This window comes from Phyllobates terribilis, unplaced genomic scaffold (assembly GCF_046119375.1).
Source record: "Phyllobates terribilis strain yellow unplaced genomic scaffold, ASM4611937v1 Scaffold_4__5_contigs__length_816908805, whole genome shotgun sequence".
In the NCBI taxonomy this organism is placed as follows: Eukaryota; Metazoa; Chordata; class Amphibia; order Anura; family Dendrobatidae; genus Phyllobates; species Phyllobates terribilis.
The window spans coordinates 325,471,611-325,498,675 of NW_027362764.1; the positions used below are offsets into that span (position 1 = coordinate 325,471,611).

General features: G+C 42.2%; 1 protein-coding gene and 1 long non-coding RNA gene across 8 annotated transcripts in view; one reads left to right on the forward strand and one right to left on the reverse strand.

Moving 5' to 3' along the window:
• The window catches only part of LOC141265383 (triple functional domain protein-like), a 1,868,493-nt gene that overhangs the window by 291,862 nt on the left and 1,549,566 nt on the right, over positions 1-27,065 (reverse strand). The gene's annotated exons all lie outside the window — the stretch shown is intronic.
• The window catches only part of LOC141265384 (uncharacterized), a 147,222-nt gene continuing 140,198 nt past the window's right edge, over positions 20,042-27,065 (forward strand). Inside the window, exons 1-2 of the long non-coding RNA XR_012320084.1 lie at positions 20,042-20,230; positions 20,705-20,803. This is a non-coding gene — a long non-coding RNA (uncharacterized lncRNA). The remainder of the gene's footprint in view (positions 20,231-20,704; positions 20,804-27,065) is intronic.

A 27,065-nucleotide genomic window follows, 5' to 3' on the forward strand; every position in this document is an offset into this window, starting at 1 on the left:
ACCTGATGGAGGTCAGTATAGATGGACTAATAGACCAAGTCCCACACACTGCTAGAAGCCCAAATATTTTTTCAGAGCTAGATGCAGAAAAAAATTATTTTTAATTTGCAACCTGATGGAGGTCAGTATAGATGGACTAATAGACCAAGTCCCACACACTGCTAGAAGCCCAAATATTTTTTCAGAGCTAGATGCAGAAAAAAATTATTTTTAATTTGCAACCTGATGGAGGTCAGTATAGATGGACTAATAGACCAAGTCCCACACACTGCTAGAAGCCCAAATATTTTTTCAGAGCTAGATGCAGAAAAAAATTATTTTTAATTTGCAACCTGATGGAGGTCAGTATAGATGGACTAATAGACCAAGTCCCACACACTGCTAGAAGCCCAAATATTTTTTCAGAGCTAGATGCAGAAAAAAATTATTTTTAATTTGCAACCTGATGGAGGTCAGTATAGATGGACTAATAGACCAAGTCCCACACACTGCTAGAAGCCCAAATATTTTTTCAGAGCTAGATGCAGAAAAAAATTATTTTTAATTTGCAACCTGATGGAGGTCAGTATAGATGGACTAATAGACCAAGTCCCACACACTGCTAGAAGCCCAAATATTTTTTCAGAGCTAGATGCAGAAAAAAATTATTTTTAATTTGCAACCTGATGGAGGTCAGTATAGATGGACTAATAGACCAAGTCCCACACACTGCTAGAAGCCCAAATATTTTTTCAGAGCTAGATGCAGAAAAAAATTATTTTTAATTTGCAACCTGATGGAGGTCAGTATAGATGGACTAATAGAACAAGTCCCACACGCTGCTAGAAGCCCAAATATTTTTTCAGAGATAAATGAAGAAAAAAATTATTTTTAATTTGCAACCTGATGGAGGTCAGTATAGATGGACTAATAGACCAAGTCCCACACACTGCTAGAAGCCCAAATATTTTTTCAGAGCTAGATGCAGAAAAAAATTATTTTTAATTTGCAACCTGATGGAGGTCAGTATAGATGGACTAATAGACCAAGTCCCACACACTGCTAGAAGCCCAAATATTTCTTCAGAGCTAGATGCAGAAAAAAATTATTTTTAATTTGCAACCTGATGGAGGTCAGTATAGATGGACTAATAGAACAAGTCCCACACGCTGCTAGAAGCCCAAATATTTTTTCAGAGATAAATGAAGAAAAAAATTATTTTTAATTTGCAACCTGATGGAGGTCAGTATAGATGGACTAATAGAACAAGTCCCACACGCTGCTAGAAGCCCAAATATTTTTTCAGAGATAAATGAAGAAAAAAATTATTTTTAATTTGCAACCTGATGGAGGTCAGTATAGATGGACTATTAGACCAAGTCCCACACACTGCTAGAAGCCCAAATATTTTTTCAGAGCTAGATGCAGAAAAAAATTATTTTTAATTTGCAACCTGATGGAGGTCAGTATAGATGGACTAATAGACCAAGTCCCACACACTGCTAGAAGCCCAAATATTTTTTCAGAGCTAGATGCAGAAAAAAATTATTTTTAATTTGCAACCTGATGGAGGTCAGTATAGATGGACTAATAGACCAAGTCCCACACACTGCTAGAAGCCCAAATATTTTTTCAGAGCTAGATGCAGAAAAAAATTATTTTTAATTTGCAACCTGATGGAGGTCAGTATAGATGGACTAATAGACCAAGTCCCACACACTGCTAGAAGCCCAAATATTTTTTCAGAGCTAGATGCAGAAAAAAATTATTTTTAATTTGCAACCTGATGGAGGTCAGTATAGATGGACTAATAGACCAAGTCCCACACACTGCTAGAAGCCCAAATATTTTTTCAGAGCTAGATGCAGAAAAAAATTATTTTTAATTTGCAACCTGATGGAGGTCAGTATAGATGGACTAATAGACCAAGTCCCACACACTGCTAGAAGCCCAAATATTTTTTCAGAGCTAGATGCAGAAAAAAATTATTTTTAATTTGCAACCTGATGGAGGTCAGTATAGATGGACTAATAGACCAAGTCCCACACACCGCTAGAAGCCCAAATATTTTTTCAGAGCTAGATGCAGAAATTTTTTTTATTCAATTTGCAACCTGATGGAGGTCAGTATAGATGGACTAATAGACCAAGTCCCACACACTGCTAGAAGCCCAAATATTTTTTCAGAGCTAGATGTAGAAAAAAATTATTTTTAATTTGCAACCTGATGGAGGTCAGTATAGATGGACTAATAGACCAAGTCCCACACACTGCTAGAAGCCCAAATATTTTTTCAGAGCTAGATGCAGAAAAAAATTATTTTTAATTTGCAACCTGATGGAGGTCAGTATAGATGGACTAATAGACCAAGTCCCACACGCTGCTAGAAGCCCAAATATTTTTTCAGAGATAAATGAAGAAAAAAATTATTTTTAATTTGCAACCTGATGGAGGTCAGTATAGATGGACTAATAGACCAAGTCCCACACACTGCTAGAAGCCCAAATATTTTTTCAGAGCTAGATGCAGAAAAAAATTATTTTTAATTTGCAACCTGATGGAGGTCAGTATAGATGGACTAATAGACCAAGTCCCACACACTGCTAGAAGCCCAAATATTTCTTCAGAGCTAGATGCAGAAAAAAATTATTTTTAATTTGCAACCTGATGGAGGGCAGTATAGATGGACTAATAGAACAAGTCCCACACGCTGCTAGAAGCCCAAATATTTTTTCAGAGATAAATGAAGAAAAAAATTATTTTTAATTTGCAACCTGATGGAGGTCAGTATAGATGGACTAATAGACCAAGTCCCACACACTGCTAGAAGCCCAAATATTTTTTCAGAGCTAGATGCAGAAAAAAATTATTTTTAATTTGCAACCTGATGGAGGTCAGTATAGATGGACTAATAGAACAAGTCCCACACGCTGCTAGAAGCCCAAATATTTTTTCAGAGATAAATGAAGAAAAAAATTATTTTTAATTTGCAACCTGATGGAGGTCAGTATAGATGGACTAATAGACCAAGTCCCACACACTGCTAGAAGCCCAAATATTTTTTCAGAGCTAGATGCAGAAAAAAAATATTTTTAATTTGCAACCTGATGGAGGTCAGTATAGATGGACTAATAGACCAAGTCCCACACACCGCTAGAAGCCCAAATATTTTTTCAGAGCTAGATGCAGAAAAAAATTATATTCAGTTTGCAACCTGATGGAGGTCAGTATAGATGGACTAATAGAATGATGCTATGCCCAAAAGATTTTACTTCACTAGGTGCAGTAAAAAAATTGGTATTCTATACACAGGTGGTATATCTTGCAACACAGATAGGCTGCTCCACTGACTAACACACTCTGCAATAGGCCAAAAAGGATTAGCTTTGCTAGATTCAGCCAAATGCTGTGAAAAAAACTTGCACAGCACTGGCACAGACCTGCCTGGCAAAAACTGATAGGAACTGATGTAACCTAGTCCTGAAAAGGACTCCAATTACAATTAGTCTTTACTCCCACAATCTATCTATTTAAGAGCACAGACCTGCCTGATAAAAGTCGTAGGAAATGCTGTAACCTAGTCCTTAAAAGGACTGCAATCACAACTATTCCCTACTCCCAAGCTATCTGTATATTTGTGCGAAAATTGGCTTGAAATTAACAAGGTATAGCGCACACAGCAACAGCGGTGCCGTCTAACACGCAGCTGCAGCAGTGAGAAAATGGTGGCGACGGGGAAAATGGCTTGGTCTTATAGGGCAAGGACATGTGACATACACTGCCAATCACACATGCCCTTGCTTGTGTGAAAAAAAGCACTTCGCTCCGTGTGTGCGCTGCTGATAGGCTGACAGATTGCACCTCCCCACTGCAAATGCGGGAAAGAGAAAAAAAAATGGAGATCTTCATTGTTCCTGCAGAGATCCATCCCCTGCCCCTCCCCCCGCCCCGCTGTACACTCAAACTGCGTATTAACATTAATTTTCATCATTACTGAGAAAAAATCCAGTTATGATTTTGGTGCACGAACAGTTATCGAACATAACCTCGAACAGCCGAATTTTTCTCAAATTGTTCGTGTTCGCCGACCGGCTCGAACACCGCCCAAAACAGCTCGAATTTGAGATTGGCGAACAGTTCGAGTAGAACAACGCTCATCTCTATTGGTGAGGTGATTTTAACATATCATCAAGCTTTTACTCTCCCCAGGATGACACAGGGGTAGAAAAGTCGTTTCGGATCCATGATTTGTTCATCTTTATGAACTTGAGTCTGTCTACATTATCAGTGGAGTGCCGCGTGCGCTTATCTATCAGCACACCACCAGCAGCGCTGAACACACGTTCAGATGGAACGCTGGCTGCGGGGCATGACAAGATCTCCAAGGCATAAGTGGCGAGCTCCGGCCATTTATCCAAATTGGAAGCCCAAAAAGAGCAATGGTCCAGTGACACAGTCATGGCTTCAATGTTTACTTGGAGATACTCCTGTACCATCGTCTCTAGGCGTTGACTATGTGTCAGACTTCTTGTCTCCTGTGGCCTTGCAAAGGATGGGCTAAAAAAGTGGTGAAATGATTCCGCAAAATTGATGTTACCAGCAGATACTGTGTTTCTGTTACGTTTTGAGTGCTGAACACTCGACGGTCCCACGGTTGGCAAGTTGGAACTGTGAGATTCACTACGTGCGCCACTAGTGTTTTGGGGAAAAGCACATGTAAGACTCTGCAACAGTCTCTGCTGATACTCCTGCATGCGTGCATCTCTTTCTATGGCAGGAATAATTTCTGCAAATTTACTTTTGTACCGGGGATCTAACAGTGTGGCAACCCAGTAGTCAGGATTATTTCTAATTCTCACAATTCGAGGGTCATGTTGCAGGTAGTGCAGCAAGAAGGCACTCATGTGTGTTGCGCATCCAGGAGCACCAAGTCCCTGTTGTGTTGGTGGCGAGGTAACAATCATGCTTCCTTCCTCTGTCCTCTCCCCCCAACCTCGCACAACAGAAATGTGATCAAGGTCTCCCTCATCTGATGAGTCTTCCATCAGTTCGTCCTCCACTTCTTCCTGGGCTCCTGCACCTTCCTCACTAGTTTGGCTGCTACCATGCGCCCTGGTAAAATCATCTCCCCCACCCTCACATGCCTGCCGCCTTGGTGCTGCCGACCGTCTGGACCTTGCAGATGTTAGCCCTTCCGCATACAACTCCTCCTCCTCTACTTCCTCCACCTCCTCTTGTGCCACCACCTGACTCCAAATTCTGTTTAACATGTGCTCCAGCATGTAAATCACCGGAATAGTCATGCTGATAATTGCATTGTCAGCAATAAACATCTTTGTCGCCATTTGAAAACTGTGCAGAAGGGTGCATAGGTCCCTGATCTGAGACCACTCCTGCAGCGTGATTTGCCCCACCTCTGGATCTCGTTGGCCCAGGCTATACGTCACAACGTATTGCACCAGGGCTTGTCGGTGCTGCCACAGTCGCTGCAACATGTGCAGAGTTGAATTCCACCGGGTAGGCACATCGCATTTTAGCTGTTGAAGTGGCAGGCCCAACGACTTCTGTAAAGATGTAAGTCGTTGAGCTGTGGGATGCGAACGGCAGAAGTGAGCACACAGCGACTGTGCCCTCTGCAGAAGGCCATCTAGTCCGGGATAGTGGGCTAAAAATTGCTGGACAACCAGGTTCAACACATGAGCCATACAAGGCACGTGTGTGACATTGCCCCGGCGAAGGGCCGCACCCAGGTTTGCAGCATTGTCGTACACGGCCTTCCCTGGTTTCAGGTCCAGTGGAGACAACCATTCATGAAACTGGTTCCCCAGAGCTGACCACAACTCCTCAGCTGTGTGACTCACATTTCCCAGACATTTCAAAGTAAAAACCGCCTGATGAAGTTGAGTCCTGCTGCCAGCATAGTAAGGAGGTGTGCAGGATCCCATCTGCGCAGTTAGAAAGCTTGTGGCATGACCAGAAAGGCTTTGGGTGCAGGTGGAGGACCGAGAGGAGGTTGAGGAGGCAGAAGCAGTTGAGGAACTTTGAGATAAAGAGGATTGAAGCACAACTCGTGGGGACGGCAAGACTTGGACAGCAGCCCCTTGTCCTGCTGTCACCATAGTTACCCAGTGCCCAGTCAGCGACATGTAACACCCCTGTCCATGCCTACTCGTCCAAGTGTCTGTGGTGAAATGCACCCTGTCACACAGAGAATTTCTCAAAGAAGCGGTGATGTGTGCGACATGCTGGTGGAGCGCAGGCACACCTGTCTTTGAGAAGTAGTGCCCACTGGGCATCTGGTACTGGAGCACTGCGACGGACATAAGGTCTCGAAAATCCTCTGTGTCCACCAGGCGGAAAGGCAGCATTTCTGTAGCCAAGAGCTTGCAGATGGTGAAATTCAACCTCTTAGCTTTCTCATGGCTAGGAGGAAATGGTCTTTTACTTGTCCACATCTGAGGGACCGAGGGCTGGCTGTTGTGCTTAGACGGGGTTGAGAAGGGTGTCCCCGGCAAACTGCCGGTCTGTGAGGAAGATGCAGGCGGACATGTTAGGTTGCCTTGATCCAAAGGTGGTGCTATCGATGTGGACAGCGCTGAACACCAGCTGGTGTTTCCACCTCCAAAGAAAATGATGACCTGCCAATCAAGCTGGCTGTTGCGGGTAAAGAGGTGGCAGGTCTGCGTCCCAAAACAGGTGTGACTGCTGTCCCCCCAGTCACAGAGGATGAAGAGGCCGCAGATGCACAAGATGTGGCAGACGGTGGGTGGCCCGGCCGGCTAGGCCGCATTGTAGCACAGTAAGCTTCCCAGTGCAACTTATGCTTCATATCCATGTAACGGTTCATGCATGAAGTACTCAAACTATGTATTTTTTGGCCTCTACTTAGCTTTTGCTGACAAATGTTACAGATAACACGAGTTGGGTCATCTTTATCGATCTGAAAAAATGCCCAGGCTATGCAAGGCTTAGCACCCATGCGACCTGAAGAGCCACCACGACTTGTGGTCAGAGGCAGAGTTGTGTTTGAGGTCCAGGAAGGCGCAACCTGACCTCGTCGTCACTAGCATCCTCCTCCACCTCCTCTGCTGAGCTCATCGACTGGCTGACTGTGGGTTGACAGTAAGTGGGATCTCCAACCTCGTCATCATCACCCTGTGTGTTATCACACCCGTCGTCCTCAGAGCCAATCCCTTCCTGCCCTGACAAAAAACTAAAGTTGTCGCTCCAATCAGGTATTTGAGTCTCATCATCATCTTCCTCATTGTCTCCACCAACAGGAGTTACAGTTTGGGAACGAGGGTCTACATTATGGTCAGAACCTTCTGCGTCTGGTCCTGGATCCGACTCATAAAGATTCTGGGCATCAGTGCAGATCATTTCCTCGTCTGGATTCACAGAAGCTCTGGAGCCGACCTCTGATTCCCAGGCTATAGTATGAGTAAACAGCTCTGCAGACTCAACCATCTGTTCTACCCCATACTCAGATGGGCAGCTGGAGACTTGGAAGCTGTGAGGAAGCAAGTGCGATTGGGGTGACACCTCTGAAGACTGGAGCATTAGTGATGTTGAAGTTGAGGAGAGCCCACTTAAAGGAGCACTTGATATCCGTTGAAGCACCTGCTGTTTTTGTGCGTCATCTGGAATTTGTAGCGATTGGCGTGGCCGTAAGAAAGGGATCTTATCACATTGTCCGCTAAAAGAAGTAGACATCTTAGTTTGGCTGGAAGATGGTCTTTCTTCTGCAGATGTTACTGCTGCTTTAACACCAACCCCACGTACACAACCTTTTTTTCCCTTCCCAACACGCCTATTCCCCTTTCCACCAGCAGCAGGCCTTTTTCCACTCATTTTGGTGGTTAACTAATTCACAACTCTGGAGTTGTTTGCACAAAAAACAATGGATGGGAACCGAGCAGAGCTGAGAGGCCAAACTGAGGTATTAGCCCAAAAGTATTGGCTGGGTTAGATGCAGATAAAAATTATATTGAATTTGCAACCTGGTGGAGGTTAGTATAGATGGACTAATAGAACAAGTCCCACACACTGCTACAAGCCGAAATATTTTTTCAGAGCTAGATGCAGAAAAAAATTATATTGAATTTGCAACCTGGTGGAGGTTAGTATAGATGGACTAATAGAACAAGTCCCACACACTGCTACAAGCCGAAATATTTTTTTAGAGCTAGATGCAGAAAAAAATTATATTGAATTTGCAACCAGGTGGAGGTTAGTATAGATGGACTAATAGAACAAGTCCCACACACTGCTACAAGCCGAAATATTTTTTCAGAGCTAGATGCAGATAAAAATTATATTGAATTTGCAAACTGGTGGAGGTTGGTATAGATGGACTAATAGAACAAGTCCCACACACTGCTACAAGCCAAAATATTTTTTCAGAGCTAGATGCAGATAAAACTTATATTTAATTTGCAACCTGGTGGAGGTTAGTATAGATGGACTAGTAGAACAAGTCCCACACACTGCTACAAGCCGAAATATTTTTTCAGAGCTAGATGCAGATAAAAATTATATTGAACTTGCAACCTGGTGGAGGTTAGTATAGATGGACTAATAGAACAAGTCCCACACACTGCTACAAGCCGAAATATTTTTTCAGAGCTAGATGCAGAAAAAAATTATATTGAATTTGCAACCTGGTGGAGGTTAGTATAGATGGACTAATAGAACAAGTCCCACACACTGCTACAAGCCGAAATATTTTTTCAGAGCTAGATGCAGATAAAAATTATATTGAATTTGCAAACTGGTGGAGGTTAGTATAGATGGACTAATAGAACAAGTCCCACACACTGCTACAAGCCGAAATATTTTTTCAGAGCTAGATGCAGAAAAAAATTATATTGAATTTGCAACCTGGTGGAGGTTAGTATAGATGGACTAATAGAACAAGTCCCACACACTGCTACAAGCCGAAATATTTTTTCAGAGCTAGATGCAGAAAAAAATTATATTGAATTTGCAACCTGGTGGAGGTTAGCATAGATGGACTAATAGAACAAGTCCCACACACTGCATCAAGCCGAAATATTTTTTCAGAGCTAGATGCAGATAAAAGTTATATTGAATTTGCAACCTGGTGGAGGTTAGTATAGATGGACTAATAGAATGATGCTGTGCCCAAAAGGTTTTACTTCACTAGGTGCAGTAAAAAAATTTGTATTCTATACACAGGTGGTGTAGCTTGCAACACAAATAGGCTACTCCACTGACTAACACACACTGCAAGAGGCCAAAAAGGATTTGCTTTGCTAGATTTAGCCAAATGCTGTGAAAAAAACTTGCACAGCACTGGCACAGACCAGCCTGGCATAAAGTGAAAGGAACTGATGTAACCTAGCCCTCAAAAGGACTGCAATTACAATTAGTCTTTACTCCCAACCTATCTATTTAAGAGCAGAGACCTGCCTGATAAAAGTGATAGGAACGGATGTAATCTAGCCCTGAAAAGGACTGCAATTACAATTAGTCTTTACTCCCAACCTATCTATTTAAGAGCACAGACCTGCCTGATAAAAGTCATAGGAAATGATGTAACCTAGTCCTTAAAAGGACTGCAATCACTACTATTCCCTACTCCCAAGCTATCTGTAGATTTGTGCGAAAATTGGCTTGAAATTAACAAAGTATAGCGCACACAGCAACAGCGGTGCCGTCTAACACGCAGCTGCAGCAGTGAGAAAATGGTGGCGACGGGGAAAATGGCTGGGTCTTATAGGGCAAGGACATGTGACATACACTGCCAATGACACATGCCCTTGCTTGTGTGAAAAAAAGCAGTTCGCTCCGTGTATGCGCTGCTGATAGGCTGACAGATTGCACCTCCCCACTGTAAATGCGGGAAAGAGAAAAAAAAATGGAGATCTTCATTATTTCTGCAGAGATCCATCCCCTGCCCCTCCCCCCGCCCCGCTGTACACTCAAACTGCGTATTAACATTAATTTTCAGCATTAGTGAGAAAAAATCCAGTTATGATTTTGGTGCACGAACAGTTATCGAACATAACCTCGAATAGCCAATTTTTTTTCAAATTGTTCGTGTTCGCCGAACGACTCGAACACCGCCCAAAACAGCTCGAATTTGAGATTGGCGAACAGTTCGAGTCGAACACCGCTCATCTCTAGTTATGAGCTTATTAAGAAGCAGGGGACCGGAGACGAGGTATACGTTAACCAGGCAATGGTCAAACGTGACATTCTTCCCTACCGCCTCCACAGTCTGTATGTGGCGGAGAAAATCCTTTTCATGAAGGCATCGTGTCGCAAGAGCTGGTATGCAGTGGGTGTCACGCATCCATCATCTGCTGAAGAGGGTGCCCGCTGGGAGGGAAGTGGAGTTTGAGCGGGCTCACCGACACTAGAGGCGACACCCACCACTACCAGTTCAGCCCATGTGCCGACCCTCCGACACACAAAAACCGGTGTAAAAGACTGACATGGGGACACAGAAACAAGTCCCTGAATCCAATGTCTCTGCACACGCCTAGGCCAATGAGGCCAGAGCCCCTGCAGCTGCAGCACCCAAAGCAGCAGCACCCATCGTCTACATTAACAACTCCACCAATGACCAGAACAGACCTCCAGGAGGTGGATAAAGGGAGGGAAAGGTTGTCTAAGGCCCCTTGGAAATGGAACCATCCTCCCACTCCCAATTCCTGTGTGCAGATGCTCCAGGACGAGTACTTTAAGAAACTGAAAACGTGAATGTTTTTTTCTTGTTTGGTTGTTTTTCTCCTGGAAGCCGCCCCACGTGGCCAAGTTTAAGGCCATTCCGAGCTGAAGTTCTATAGCTCTGCAGTACTGCAGGATGAGGATGAACACTGGAAAGGCAATAACCAGGATACTTCACTAACAAAAGACTATGTCTTAATCTGTAAAGTGCAGCCATGTGTAGAAGAATTGCACAGTAAAAGTGAGTCTGTTAATCTAGATCTCAGATCTCCTGTCTTGTTTAAAGCCGTTTCCAGACCCAAGGACAATGCAACAGTGAGTACAGGAAATCCTCCATCACACTCCACTCTGTCCTTTTATAGAAGAGGGAACACAGGGCGAAGAGAACTCAGTTCCAGCCCACAGTGTGTTGAAACCGGCCCTGAGCCTCCTCCTTCCCATTCATATAAGCATTAGAATATGAATATGTATTGTAAGGCAGCTACCGGACATATAGTTGATGGGAGGTATGTATCACAGAGATGGTTGTCATGTGTGATATAAGCCTGGAGTGTTGCTCTAGTGCATGTGAGCACTAAGAGGATTGTTTGGTGCTCTGGGCCAGTCTTTACAGGTAGCCACATATCTCATCTCTGGGTGTGGTTAACAAGTTAAAATGGAGGCCGTTGTTTGGCACATGGTCTGTGTTTTGGAGCGAGAAGGCCTTCTGCATATTGTGATCTCCAGACTGAGCCAGTGTACTGCACGCTATCCAACCTGGATGCCCACAGGACTGGCTAACTAGAGACTTTGCCTAAAGGACTGTTTACTTTGTTTTGCCTGCACTAAAGGCTGTTTGTTTTCCTTTTTCTTATGAACGGTTTATGAGGTAATAAACCGACATGGACTTTTAAATGAAAATGCTTCCTGTTTGCCTCCCGACACACCCAAGTGTGTAGAAACCCTACAGTATTCACACTCAAATGCTCATGTGACTACACAAGAACAACCTGACACAACGCTAGTCTTGGCCAAGCAAACAAGAGAACTCCCCAAGTAAGCAGGCATTGCTTCTAAGGGGTTTTCAACCCTCTCCCACCCTCACGTTAGCACTAAGAACTCTTTTTAAGGTGGGTCTGCAATTCATATCTGTAAGGAAAAACAAAAACCCAACAGATACCTGAAACAATGGTTAAAATCACAAGTTGAGCAGAAACACAAGTGCAGATGTGAAAACGAGTTGAAAGGGGTGGTTTCTTCTTTCATACAGTAATGGGAGTTTTGGGAGGATGGAGAGGGGGCTTACACCACCCTTTGACCCAAGTTTCGAAATTTTCCCTCCATTACAAAAAATGTATTTCATGGGGTTGAAATTTGGGGTCCTTTTTGTGTTTCCCCTCCAAAATGTGGGTTGGGGTGCCAGTAGTGGCACAAAAATGAGGGGCATGCCTTACTACAGCATTACACACCACAATCCATGCTGTGTCCAAAATGCCCCAAACCTCCCAATTTTATGAGGGAGGAGCTAAGGGTGTTTTTACCCCTTGGTGGCTTTTGACAGGTAATCTGATGATGCAAATTATTTAGAATGATCTGTAGTTGTGAGGATATGAACATAATGTTTGCCTCTTTGCATAATATTACGTTTTAGGGGGTAGTTTTAATTGTAGGCGTCGGAGGGGTAGTTTTTATCGTATGTGGTTGAACTTGACAGGATCACTAATGATAGGCAATCGACCATCACTGACGAGATTTTCAAACCAATCCATTTGACAGTTTCAGAGAAAAGTCAACTTCTTTGGAATTGTTCTAGCCACTTTCCAATTTGGGATGTTTAGAGGGAAGCAGTCCTTATAATTGATTTGAAAACAGCAAAACAATTTCCGTAACATGAAATTCAAGGTCTGGCCTAAAGACATGCAAAATTTTGTTTCAATCCGACTATTGTTTCCATTTCAAAATTAATTTCAAAATATTGATGCTTTAATTTTTCAGAGGAGTGGTTATATATGTGTGTGTGTGTCTATATACAGTGCCTTTTGAAAGTATTTGCCCTCCTTGAACTTTTCTACCTTTGCCACATTTCTGGCTTCAACCATAAAGATATAAAATTCTAATTTTTTGGGGAACAACCAACAACAAGTGGGACACAATTGTGAAGTGGAACGAAATTCATTGGATATTTTATCCTTTTTTTAAAAAATGAGAAACTGAAAAGTGGGGCGTGCAATATTATTCGGGCCCCTTGAGTTAATACTTTGTAGCGCCACCTTTTGCTGCGATTACAGCTGCAAGTCGCTTGGGGTATGTCTCTATCAGTTTTTCACATCGATTCTATCAGTTTTTCACATCGAGAGGCTGAAATTCTTGCCCATTCTTCCTTGCAAAACAGCTCGAGCTCATTGAGGTTGGATGGAGGGTGTTTGTGAACAGCAGTTTTCAGATTTTCCCACAGATTCTTGATTAGATTCAGGTCTGGACTTTGACTTGGCCATTCTAACACCTGGATACGTTTTTTTTTAACCATTCCATTGTAGATTTTGCTTTATGTTTGGGATCATTGTCTTGTTGGAAGATAAATCTCCATCCCAGTCTCAGGTCTTTTGCAGACTCCAACAGGTTTTCTTCCAGAATGGTCCTGTATTTGACTTCGTCCATCTTCCCATCAATTTTAACCATCTTCCCTGTCCCTGCTGAAGAAAAGCAGGCCCAAACCATGATGCTGCCACCACCATGTTTGACAGTGGGGATGGTGTTATGAGGGTGATGAGCGGTGTTGCTTTTACGCCAAACATATCGTTTTGCATTGTGGCCAAAAAGTTCGATTTTGGTTTCATCTGACCAGAGCACCTTTTTCCATATGTTTGGTGTGTCTAACAGGTGACTTGTGGAAAACTTCTAACGAGACTTTTTATGGATATCTTTGAGAAATGGCTTTCATCTTGCCACGCTTCCATAAAGGCCCGATTTGTGCAGTGTACGACTGATTGTTGTCCTATGGACAGACTCTCCCACCTCAGCTGTAGATCTCTACAGTTCATCCAGAGTGATCATGGGCCTTTCGGCTGCATCTCTGATCAGTCTTCTCCTTTTTCGAGATGAAAGTTTAGACGGACGGCCGGGTCTTGGAAGATTTGCAGTGGTCTGATATTCCTTCCATTTCAATATTATCGCTTGCACAGTGATCCTTGAGATGTTTAAAACTTGGGAAATCTTTATGTATCCCAATTCCGCTTTAAACTTCGCCACAACAGTATCTCGGATCTGCCTGGTGTGTTCCTTGGTCTTCATGATGCTCTCTGCACTTGAAACAGAACCCTGAGACTGTCACAGAGCAGGTGCATTTATACTGAGACTTGATTACACACAGGTGGATTCTATTTATCATTACTAGTCATTTAGGACAACATTGGATAATTCAGAGATCCTCACTGGACTTCTGGAGTGAGTTTGCTGCACTGAAAGTAAAGGGGCCAAATAATATTGCATGCCCCAGTTTTAATTTTTTATTTTTTAAAAAAAGTTTAAAATATCCAATAAATTTCGTTCCACTTCATGATTGTGTCCCACGTGTTGTTGATTCTTCCCAAAAATATTAGAATTTTATATCTTTATGTTTGAAGCCAGAAATGTGGCAAAAGTTAGAAAAGTTCAAGGGGGCCAAATACTTTCACAATGCACTGTATATGTATATACAGTACAGACCAAAAGTTTGGACACACCTCATTTAAAGATTTTTCTGCATTTTCATGACTATGAAAATTGTACATTCACGCTGAAGGCATCAAAACTATGAATTAACACATGTGGAATTATATACTTAACAAAAAAGTGTGAAACAACTGAAAATATGTCTTATATTCTAGGTCCTTCAAAGTAGCCACCATTTGCTTTGATGACTGCTTGCACACTTTTGGCATTCTCTTGATGAGCTTCAAGAGGTAGTCACCGTAAATGGTTTTCACTTCACAGGTGTGCCCTGTCAGGTTTAATAAGTGGGATTTCTTGCCTTATAAATGGGGTTGGGACCCTCAGTTGTGTTGTGTAGAAGTCTGGTGGATACACAGCTGATAGTCTTACTGAACAGACTGTTAGAATTTGTATTATGGCAAGAAAAAAGCTGCTAAGTAAAGAAAAACGAGTGGCCATGAGTACTTTAAGAAATGATGGTCAGTCAGTCCGAAAAATTGTTGCCTGCAACATCCTTCAGCGTGACCGGTTTGGCAGTGGGTCAGTAATGGTGTGGGGTGGCATTTCTTTGGAGGGCCGCACAGCCCTCCATGTGCTTGCCAGAGGTAGCCTGACTGAGATGAGATCCTCAGACCCCTTGTGAGATCATATGCTGGTGCGGTTGGTCCTGGGTTCCTCCTAATGCAGGACAAGTCAGACCTCATGTGGATGGGGTGTGTCAGCAGTTCGTGCAAGATGAAAGCACTGAAGCTATGGATTGGCCCGCCCGCTCACTATTCACGTTAGCCGCAAGCCACCTGGGAGACACACCAAACATGTAGAATAAGGTGCTCTGGTCAGATGAAACCAAAATCGAACTTTTTGGCCACAATGCAAAACGATATGTTTGGTGTAAAAGCAACACAGTTCATCACCCTCAAAACACCATCCCCACTGTCAAATATGGTGGTGGCAGCATCATGGTTTGGGCCTGCTTTCTTTCAGCAGGGACAGGGAAGATGGATAAAATTGATGGGAAGATGGACGGAGCCAAATACAGGACAATTCTGGAAGAAAACCCGTTGGAGTCTGCAAAAGACCCGAGACTAGGACGGAGATTTGTCTTCCAACAAGTTAATGGTCCCAAACATAAAGCAAAATCTACAATGGAATGGTTCAAAATTAAATATATCCAGGTGTTAGAATGGCCAAATCAAAGTCGAGACCTGAATCCAATCGAGAATCTGTGGAAAGAGCTGAAAACTGCTGTTCACAAACGCTCTCCATCCAACCTCACTGAGCTCGAGCTGTTTTGCAAGGAAGAATGGGCAAGAATTCGATGTGCAAAACTGATAGAGACATACCCCAAGCGACTTGCAGCTGTAATTGCAGCAAAAGGTGGCGCTACAAAGTATTAACTCAAGGGGGCCGAATAATATTGCATGCCCCAGTTTTCAGTTTTTAATTTTTAAAATAGCCAATAAATTTTGTTACACTTCACGAGTGTATCCCACTTGTTGTTGATTCTTCTCAAAAAAATTAGAATTTTATATCTTTATGTTTGAAGCCAGAAATGTGGCAGAAGGTAGAAAAGTTCAAAGGGGCCAAATAATTTCCCAAGGCACTGTATATATGCCAGCATCATGGGAGAAAGGTTTCTAAAAAAATGTTCAGGTTTATTTCAGCATGTGGACATAGTCTTAGAGTCATATAAAAATTTTAGCTGCCTTAGTTTGTTATTTCTACAATGAAAATTTCTGACAAACTATCAGTATAACCGTCACTTAAATGGTGAATTAAGGATGTGGGCATTTGGCTGAATTTAATGGTATCGACAAAGTGGGGCAGTTTGCAGAGGTCCACATTCCAAACAGTAATTAGAAAATGTACCTGATCTGCAATTAACGAGGGCTTGAGCAAATAGCACTAATTCATGTAAGTATAGGTACGAATGTTCCTTTTGTAAAGGGGTGCATCCAATGGCAAGTGTTTTAAAAAGCTAACTTGCTAGGTCAGTCCTCTACAAAGGAATACCTTAACAAAAGCTGCGACGCCAGTAAAACTGAAGTATATGCTAACATGGCTAGAGCGGTATTCAAATCGCAAGAGGGTCAAGATGTTCATTGATGGTTTCTCTGAAGGTTTTGTTGTTCCCCCTTTTACTTGCACGGTTTGTAGCTGGGGAAGAAATTTAAAAATTGCAAAGTTGCATTTTTGTACAGACAAAGGCCAATAGCACTGCCAGGCACTTTGGAAAAGTGCCATTTGCCAACTTTCACTTATCAACCCTGGGTGTGGTGCTGAAAAAAAAACCAAGTGCTTTCAGGTTAATACAACATTTATCATTTCCTTACGGCTCATCACTAAATGACAGAATATACTACAATTTAAAATCAGTATGTTATACATCTTTTGACCAGGCAGCAGAGGTAGTTAAAAGTTTTGGCCCTGATGATTTAATGGCAAAGGCAGATATAGAGGCAGCATTTAGATTACTCCCTATACACCCAGACGGTTTTAACTCATTGGGTTTCCAGTTTAAGAATTCATTTTACGTAGATAAATACTTACCCATGGGGTGTTTATACTTTGAAGGATTTTCTTCTTTCTTAGAATGGGTAGTATCAGTGGAATGTATTAAAGTGGAATTATGCATTACTTTTTGACGATTTTTTGTTTGTAGGCTCAAAGGACAGTGTTGTGTGCGGACAGGTGTTGAGTATGTTTGTAGCGAATTTGGAATTCTGCTAGCAAGCGATAAAACAGTTTTTCCTTCCATAGAATATTTGGGCATAGTAATTTATATAGATAGGGGAGTTTAGGTTGCCATTAGATAAAGTTGAGAAATATAATACACTGTGTGCAGATTTATTAGGCAAATGAGTATTTTGATCACATGATACTTTTTATACATGTTGTCCTACTCCAAGCTGCATAGGCTTGAGAGCCAACTACCAATTAAGTAAATCTGGTGATGTGCATTTCTGTAATGGGGAGGGGTGTTGACTAATGACATCAAAACCCTATATAAGGTGTGCTTAATTATTAGGTAACTTCCTTTCCTTTGGTAAAATGGGTCAGAAGAGAGATTTGACGGGCTCTGAAAGTCCAAAATTGTGAGATGTCTTGCAGAGGGGATGCAGCAGTCTTGAAATTTCCAAACTTTTGAAGTGTGATCACCAAACAATCAAGCGTTTCATGGCAAATAGCCAACAGGGTCGCAAGAAGTGCGTTGGCCAAAAAAGGCGCAAAATAACTGCCCATGAATTGAGGAAAATCAAGAGTGAAGGTGCCAAGATGCCATTCGCCACCACTTTTGCCATATTTCAGAGCTGCAACATTACTGGAGTATCAAAAAGCACAAGGTGTGCGATACTCAGGGACATGGCCAATGTAAGGAAGGCTGAAAAACGACCACCTTTGAACAAGAAACATAAGATAAAACGTCAAGAATGGGAGAAGAAATATCCCTGACTTTTCAAAGGTTTTATGGACTGATGAAATGAGAGTGACTCTTGATGGGCCAGATGGATGGGCCAGAGGCTGGATCAGTAAAGGGCAGAGGGCGCCACTCCGACTCAGACGCCAGCAAGGTGGAGGTGGGGTACTGGTATGGGCTGGTATCATCAAAGATGAACTTGTGTGACCTTTTTGGGTTGAGGATGGAGTGAAGCCCAACTCCCAGACCTACTGCCAGTTTCTGGAAGACAACTTCTTCAAGCAGTGGTACAGGAAGAACTCGGTATCGTTCAAGAAAACCATGATTTTCATGCAGGACAATGCTCCATCACATGCATCCAATTACTCCACAGTGTGGCTGGCCAGTAAAGGTCTAAAAGAAGAAAAAATAATGATATGGCCCCCTTGTTCACCTGATCTGAACCCCATAGATAAACTGTGGTCCATCATAAAATGTGAGATCTACAGGGAGGGAAAACAGTACACCTCTCGGAACAGTGTCTGGGAGGCTGTGGTGACTGCTGCACGTAATGTTGATCGAAAACAGATTAAGCAACTGACAGAATCTATGGATAGAATTCTGTTGAGTATCATCATAAGGAAATGTTTATTTCTAAACTTTGTGCACTGATATTGGATTACCTGGTGAAAATAAACAAATGAGATGGGATTATATTTGTTTTTTATTAAGTTGCCTAATAATTCTGCACAGTAATATTTGCCTGCACAAACAGATATCCTCCTAAGATAGCCAAATCTAAAAAAAAAACACTCCAACTTCCAAAAATATTAAGCTTGGATATTTATGAGTCTTTTGGGTTGATTGAGAACATAGTTGTTGATCGATAATAAAAATAATCCTCTAAAATACAACTTGCCTAATAATTCTGCGCACAGTGTAGAGAGTTGATATCTTTATATACAAGAAAGAAAGCTACTGTTAAGGAAGTTGAATCATTGCTGGTTATGTTAGCATTTGCTGCTAGAGTTATACCAATGGGAAGAGTTTTTTGCAAAAGATTAGTTACGCATATAGCGGGTGTAAGTAATCCATCTTTCTAGGGAAATTATAGAAGATTTAGAAATTTGGTTAGAATTTTAAGTGACTTTAATGGTACTGCAGTTTGGTGACTGAGGATATGAATTTATTCACTGATGAATCTGGTTCAGTAGGTTTTGGAGCTTATTGGAAAGGTAAGTGGAGTAGTGCTAAATGGCATCAGTCGTGGGTGGCTAACAGAGTAACAAAAAATTTGGTGTTAAAGCTTTTCCCTGTGGTGGCTTCCTTGGTACTTCGGAGTAGCAATTTTGCTAAATTTTACTGAGATCAGACAATAAGGGTGTAGTATTTTCAAAAAATTGCTTGCATCCTACTGTAGTTTAGTAGGTAGTGAAATTGCTGACACATTTGGTTTTGCTGTGTCTTAATTTGAATATTTGGTTAAAGGTGGTGCATATTGAAGGCAGATCTAATATAATAGCTGATGCGCTTTCTCAATTTCAGCATGTCCACGGTAGTAAAACATTTAGCAGGAATATCGTTGGTTTTTTTTAAATTTTGGTGCGCGTCCATTAAATAGATATTTTATAGTGAAGCAAGTTTTAAATGGTTATAAGAAAGATCACTGTTCGGGATGGCAGGTGTCCTATTACCCCGTCCATTCTGAGGAATTTTTGTTCAGTTTCAAAGTGTTGTTGTTTTAGAGAGGTTGTCCACTACTATACAAAAATGCCCCAATCGATTTAAATAGTGAAAATTATTTTTTTTGTAATTACCGTCTGTTGTAACACTTGCCTGTGATAGATGCTATCGCTGACCGCTCACAGGCAAGTATAGTAGTGGACAATCTTTTTAATGTTTTTGAGTCTGTACTTTTTTCAGCAGCTGATTCCTTATTATTTTTCGGTGCCCTGAGCATTGGGGAATTGCTCCCGAGGGGTAAGATAGGGTCAGAAGGTTTGAGGTTGCATCACGTATTGTTTAGAGCAAATCATATGGTAGTGCACATAGTGAGGTCAAAAACAGATCAAGCATGTAAAGGTGCTAGTTTAAAATTAATATGTTTCCCGGATAAAAATATATGTCCAGTCTGTTTAATTAAAGTTTATTTGAATGTGTGGCAGTTGGGGGTGAGCATCTGTTGTTACACCAGTCTGATATGCTTCTGCCGGAATTTCAATTTAGAAGCATTCTAAGGCAATGCTTGTTTAATTTGGGCTTAGTGGGTAAATACTTCTCTACACAGTCTTTTCATATTAGAGCTGCGACAGAGGCTGCAAGATAAGGACTGAATGAGTCAATTCAATTATAAAAAGGCTGGGCTGGTGGGAATCAAATTGCTATCAGCTGTGTATCAGAAAGTAACTGCTTCTAATACCATTATTATATAGTTTTTACGGTCTGGATTCTCGGTCATTCCTTCATCCACTGGGCAGAGCACAGAGAGCAGGTAAGGTGCTACGGATCAAAATAATCATTACCACCTGATCGAGTACAAGTTTGCAGGATAGGAATCAGAGAGCAGAAATGGGAAAGTTTGATTGATCAAGTACTAAAGATGAGTGACAATTTTCCTTCATCTGGCATCATTATAATACATCTGGGAAGTAATGACATCGGAAAGATGGGGACGGTCGATCTTTTTATCATAAAGAAAAATCTGCAAAGATTAGTGGGCTGTTCACAGGTGTTCAAATAATCTTTTCCGATACATTACCGAGAATTTTATGGGTTAGGTCAGAAGAGCTGAAGTTCAGCAAAAAAATAAGGAAGCGATTGAACAGATTGCTTTGTAAGGTTTTACCGTCAATTGGCGGCATTTCGTTTAGACACATTGACTTAGAAGGTGGAGTTCCCAGCCTTTTTAGAAAAGATTTGGTGCACTTATCAGAGATTGCTAATGATATTTTCAATTTAAATCTAGATGCGATGGTGGAAATAGCTCTTTGTAGGATTGTGCCATGCTTGCCTGGTTAGGCAAGATATCCGGATGAAGTTAGTCATTGAAGGATCTGAATGGACAGTAAGTTGGGGTTAACAGGCTTGAGCCTTTTGGCTAAGCTGCGGTGATTGGCTAAAGTTTGAATTTATTAAGTATGAAGATATGGATAATTTTGGCTGTTATTTAAGCTAATAAAGACCGTGGTCAAATTTATTTCCATGAAAGTCAATGTGTCTGAGTAGTTTATTTATGAGAAGGTTAATGTTGTTGTAAGTTAATTTTGTGTAATGCTGTGGATAGATAGATGATGAGATGAATGAATGGATAAGGAGTAGGGTTGCCTGGACAATATGTAAAAATAGGGCAATTTTTTTGCCCTGTACATAAAAAAATTGAGGCGTCCATGATTTTTTTTTTAAGCTGAACAGATTATTTTGACTGGAATTATTATCATTTTACAGTTTCCAGAGAATGCAGCTGATGTCTTCACATCAGAATTATGGACTGTAGACATGTATCACTTATAATCATAATAATTAGTTATGGCTTTCTAATGTGTCTGTAAAAAATATTGTCTATCCGTGATTTTTTTGATAAGATGTCTAGAAAAAAATAAAAAATTGGCAACCCTGATCGGGAGAGAGACATGAATGTTTTCACATTACACAGGGTATCCAGCTGTATGTGTGCGAATGTATAGTTGTGCTCAAAAGTTTACATACAACTGTAGAATTTTTTCTCTTTTTAAATCTTTATGACAACCAAAAACATCCAAATGACCCTGATCAAAAGCTCACATACCCCAGTTCTTAATACCGTGTATTGCCCCCTTTAACATCAATGACAGTCTTTGGTGGTAGTTGTGGATGAGGTTCTTTATTTTTCTTTTTGCCCATTCTTCTTGTTAAAAAGCATCCAGTTCCTGTAAATTCCTGGGCTGTCTAGCATGAACTGCGTGCTTGAGATCTCCCCAGAGTGGCTGTCATGGGGTTACAGGTTGGAGCCAGGAGACCTCAGCGCCGGAGGGCTCCTGCTCCAGTTCCGAGAAGAAGCACTTCTCCATCATTTTAAATATGTTTATTTCTTCCAGCAGAACAGGGGTTAAGCGGCCATGTTAGATTTCCCTGTGCTCTCAGCTGAGCTCGGTTAGCCACTCCTTTTCCCTATATAATCTGGGCTCTGATACTAATCTTTGTCAGAGATAGCCTTTGCATGACTAGGAGGGAGTGGAGTATCTAATGAGAAGTAGTTTGGGAGGAATAACTTCCAACCAAATGGGTATGAACATCACTATATATAATGCCTATATCTGCTCTGTGTATTTTCTGTGACACATTTTGACCAATTTATTGGCCGCCAATTGTATTGTCATGAATTTCAGATACATATCCTCTGGGGTTAATAGTGTGTGTTCATATATTTTGTCATTATAATCATTACCTATTAAGAATTTATCACGCACTATTGATGAATTAACTTATTCATGATCATCCTATTGCCATAATTGTGTTTCCCATGACCTTGGTATCTTGTATCTGACTACTTGAGGTTCCCTTGTGTGTTTTTTTTAAATGATTTTATCTTGTTTTTGTCCACATGCTTGTAAATAAATAAATTTGTACTTTTTTGCATACATAATTCAGTGTGCTCCCTCTCCATTATATGCCATTCTTTTCTTCTGGTTCCTTGGGAGGAATAACTTGTGACTGGTGTCTGGTTTGTATGCGTGGTTATTCCTTACCCTTCTCAATTTTGGTTTATCCCCCTACCTTCACACCCCAGTGTTTCCCTCTGTTATATGTGAATGAATATTTTGTGTGCTTGGAGTTTTCTGTTAACTCCTGTCCATGTTGCCTTGTTTGTTGGGTTGGTCTACTGCGATGCACAGTAGGGCCCTCTTCCCAGGGTGGAGGAGGGGAACAGATGGAGGGCTAACGCAGGAGTTAGGGCGAGGGCGGAGGCCATGGAATCCTCACCTTCAGAGGTATCCCGTGAAATAGGGCAAGCTAGGGTGCCCCCTAGTGTTACGGTCAGGTTAGGAGCCCCTGATCCCTGTTCACCCGACAGCTGTGTCATGACAGTGGTTAAATGATATTGAGGTCAGGAGACTGAGATGGCCACTTACTCCAGAACCTTCACTTTGTTCTGCTGTAGCCAATGACAGGTTGACTTGGCCTTGTGTTTTGGATCGCTGTCATGTTGTAACGTCCAAGTACGTCTCATGCGCAGCTTCCGGGCTGATGAGTGCAAATTTGCCTTCACTATTTCCTGATAACGTGCTGCATTCATCTTTCCTTCAACTTGTACCAAGTTTCATGTGCCTTTGTTGCTCACACATCCCCAAAATTTCAGCGATCCACCTCCTTGCTTTACAGTAGGAATGGTGTTCCTTTCATCATAGGTCTTGTTGACCTCTCTCCAAATGTATCGTTTATGGTTGTGGCCAAAAAGTTCAATTTTGGTCTCATCACTCCAAATTACCTTTGAGGCTTGTCTCTGTGCTGGCGTATTGTAGGAGAGAAAGTTTGTGGCATTTGCGCAGTAATGGCTTTCTTCTGGCGACTCGATCATGCAGCCCATTTTTTTTCCAAGAGCCTCCTTATTGTGCATCTTGAAACAGCCACACAGCTGGTTTTCAGAGTCCTGAATTTCAGCTGATGTTATTTGTGGGTTTTTCTTTGCATCACGAACAATTTTCTTGGCAGTTGTGGCTGAAATTTTTGTTGGTCTACCTGACCGTGGTTTGATTTTAATAGAGCCCCTGATTTTCCATTTGTTAATCACACACTAATTACAAGCAATCAGGTCACAGGTGGGGATGTTACCTTTAGTAGCCATTCAAACCCATTTGTGTCAAATTCTGAGCATGTTATCAGGCCAAAATCACCAGGGTATGTGAACTTTTGATCAGGGTCATTTGGATGTTTTTGGTTGTCATTAAGATATAAATAGAGAAAACACAGTAGTTTGACAATAAATGGCTTCACCCAACCAATAACCTTGAGTGGAAAAAAGTTTTTTTGTTATCATTCATATTCTCTGAAACAAGGCCAAGAAAGCAAAAATTCTGCCGGGGTCTGTGAAATTTTGAGCACAACTGTATACAGCTCTATACAATATGGGTCCCATATATAGCCACATACAGTATGGGCCCAATATATAAAAAATAAAAAAAATCAGATACTCACCTCTCCTCGCTGGCGGCAGGTCAGGACTCCTCAGCGTCTTCCCGCACTCTGCACTGTCAGAGCAGTGGGCGCAGTGTAGCAATGTCAGCGCGACCTCTGCCCTGACACGTCACAGAGTCAAGAGATGCGGGGGAGAGGTAAGTCACTATAGTTGCATCTAGATTGGAGTTGATTTTTTGTGGTCCTCATTTTAGCCATTCCACTCTAGACTGTTCACTGCTGAGCTGTCTAGATTGGAGTTGATCTTGAAATCCCCCCAACATGCCCCCTTTCCTGTGCAAGCCCCCCAACATGACCTCTTACCCTGTGCAAGCCCCCCAACATGCCCCACTTCCCTGTGAAAGCCCCCAACATGACCTCCTACCCTGTGCAAGCCCCCCAACAACATGCCTCCCTTTCCTGTGAAAGTCACCATGACCCCTTCCCTGTGCAAGCCCCCCAACATGCCCCCATTCCCTGTGAAAGCCCCCAACATGACCTCTTCCCTTTGAAAGCCCCCAACATGACCCCTTCCCTGTGCAAGCCCCCTAACATTCCCCTTTCCTGTGAAAGCCCCCAACATGAACCCCTTCCATGTGCAAGCCCCCAACATGACCTCCTTCCCTGTGAAAGCCCCCAAACATGCCCCCCTTACCCTGTGAAAGCCACCAACATGCCCCCTTCCCTGTGCAAGCCCACAACAAGCAGCCCCGTGCATGCAGCTTCAGAACGACATGCAACCCCAAGTAGTCACATGATGCACTTTTTATGCCCCCAAAATACAATCTTAGACACATGTACTTTGTTCTATATGTAAAAAAATTAAAAGTCATGATTTCCATCTGCACACAGCTCCAGTATGCCGCAGCTGGCTCAGCCCACTCAGAATCATGTGTACTCAGCCTCATCACTTGCACCGCAGCACAACACTGCGCAATGACATCAGATCTGACCTGGAATGAACAGGCCCCGGCCCTTCCAGTGACGTCATTCCCTCAAAAAACAACTCAGATCTAGACGCTACCGAGAGATGTAAGATACTATGTGCCGGGGTTCTAATTAAGTGATTAAGCGGGGGGGGGGGGCGCTTCTGCTTCCTCAGAGCCCCGGCACTTGTGGGAGAGCAGCTGTGCCATAATGGGACTCAAATCGAATACTGGACGGTTGGGAGCTATGTAGCAGGTGATGGCCTCCTTACACGAGCTCATTCAGGTCTTTAAAGGGGTATTGTCAAGTTTGAAAGTTATACCTTATATGTAAGATAGGGGATAGCTTTCTGATCGTTTGGGTCCATTCGCCGTTGCCCACACAGATTCCCAGGACCGGGGCTGTAAAAAACCACATGTGAATGTAGGAGAGGTCACTCATAAGCACTTCTGCCCCATTCTTTCTTAAGGAAATGCTGAAGGTCAACCGAGCACAGCACTTGGCTGGTCTCCAACTGTCCCATTAAGAATGAATGGAGTGGCAGTCAGTGCTCATGATCGACCACCACTCCAATCACATGGGTGAAGAGCCCATATTTCTCAGGATCATTATAGGCCCCAGCGGTCGTCCACCAGTAATCAGTAAGTGATCGCCTATCCTCTGGATAGGTCATAACTTTCCGACTTGAAAATACCCCTTTAAAAGACCACCTATTGGTTACTTGCAAGCCAATTAGCGGATATTTGCTGGCATGTTTACACAGGCCAACAAACATTCTGTGCCAAAAAACAATCATTAAAGGGAAAGAAAATGCTATTTACCTACAGCTATGGGGTTAACTGCAGAAAATAGCGTTATAATGTTGCGGTCACCGTACTGAAACCTCAGCAACTGGGAGGAAATTAACGAATATCTTCATTGTAGCTGCTTGCTTTCAGTCATTGGGGCGTGCATGGAGCATTTGCAGTCACTTCTCGCTATACAGTGAACAGTGGTTGTAATTACTCCCCAGCACTTTGATAGCTCACTTTATGAACGCCTGAAAGTGAGCGGCTCCCAGGAAGATGCATGTTAATTTTCTCCTGGTAGCTGTGCTTCCATTAAAGAGAACCTGTCATCAGGGTTATACATATTAAACTAAAGGCATTGCCATAATGGGGCTGGTATACTGATCAATGATGAGCCGACATCCCAATTTGTGCATGCGCAGTTACCGGGGCCATTTTATTGAAACCCATCGAGAGATCAATCTGTGCAAGCGCAGTCCGCGGCTAGGACAACGCCGGTGCTTAACTTAAATAAGGAAGATAGACAGCGGCGGGGCCATGGCAGGGCCGAAAACCCTACCCACAGTCCAGCCAAGCGGCACGGAGACCAAAACTTATAATGATGATTTTATAAAAATCAGGCTATGGATTTCTTCACTGAAAGTATGCATTAAATCAGTATACCAGCGCCATTATGGCAATGCCTTTAGTTTAATATGTATAACATTGATGACAAGTTCTCTTTAAATGGATTGCTAATTAAGGGATATTATTTCTGTTGTAATGTATTTTATTTTTGAGAATACTGTTTTAAATGGATGGGTCATGTTACTGTGCACTGTCACTTTTTTCTTCATCTGGCGTAGTGTAGAAGTTGGGGAAAAAGTGGGGAATGTGTCCTATGTATTATTTACTGCAAAGACGAGTCCTGGCTGGAACAAGTGATTGCGGTCTACGCTGGATGAAGAAGAAAAGCGAAGATGAAGGACTTCACCTAGAGACGCCACTGCTGAGTCAATGTGTTATCTGTACACTCTACACTACACACTATATAGAGCTCCTGTGTATAGTGTCACTGGTGATCCTTGTATTACCTGCACTTTGACAATATATACAGAGCTCCTGTGTATAATGTCACTGGTGATCACTGTATTACCTGTACAGTATTCACTATATACAGAGCTCCTGTGTGTGTAATATCACTGGTGGTCACTGTATTACCTGTACACTGATACTGTATACTATGTACAGAGCTCCTGTGTATAATGGCACTTACAGTAATATTAATATTGTGTTTATTTTATTAATGATCAGTATTGTAGTATTCAGTCATTAGGGTGTGGCGGTATTGTTCCTGGCATGTGGTATTAATCGTTCACTATGTGGTGGTATGTGGTGTAGTCATGGTGTGGCGGTATTTGTTACTTGTATGTGGTATTATTCGGGCACTATATGGTGGTAATATGTGGTCTGTTCATGGTG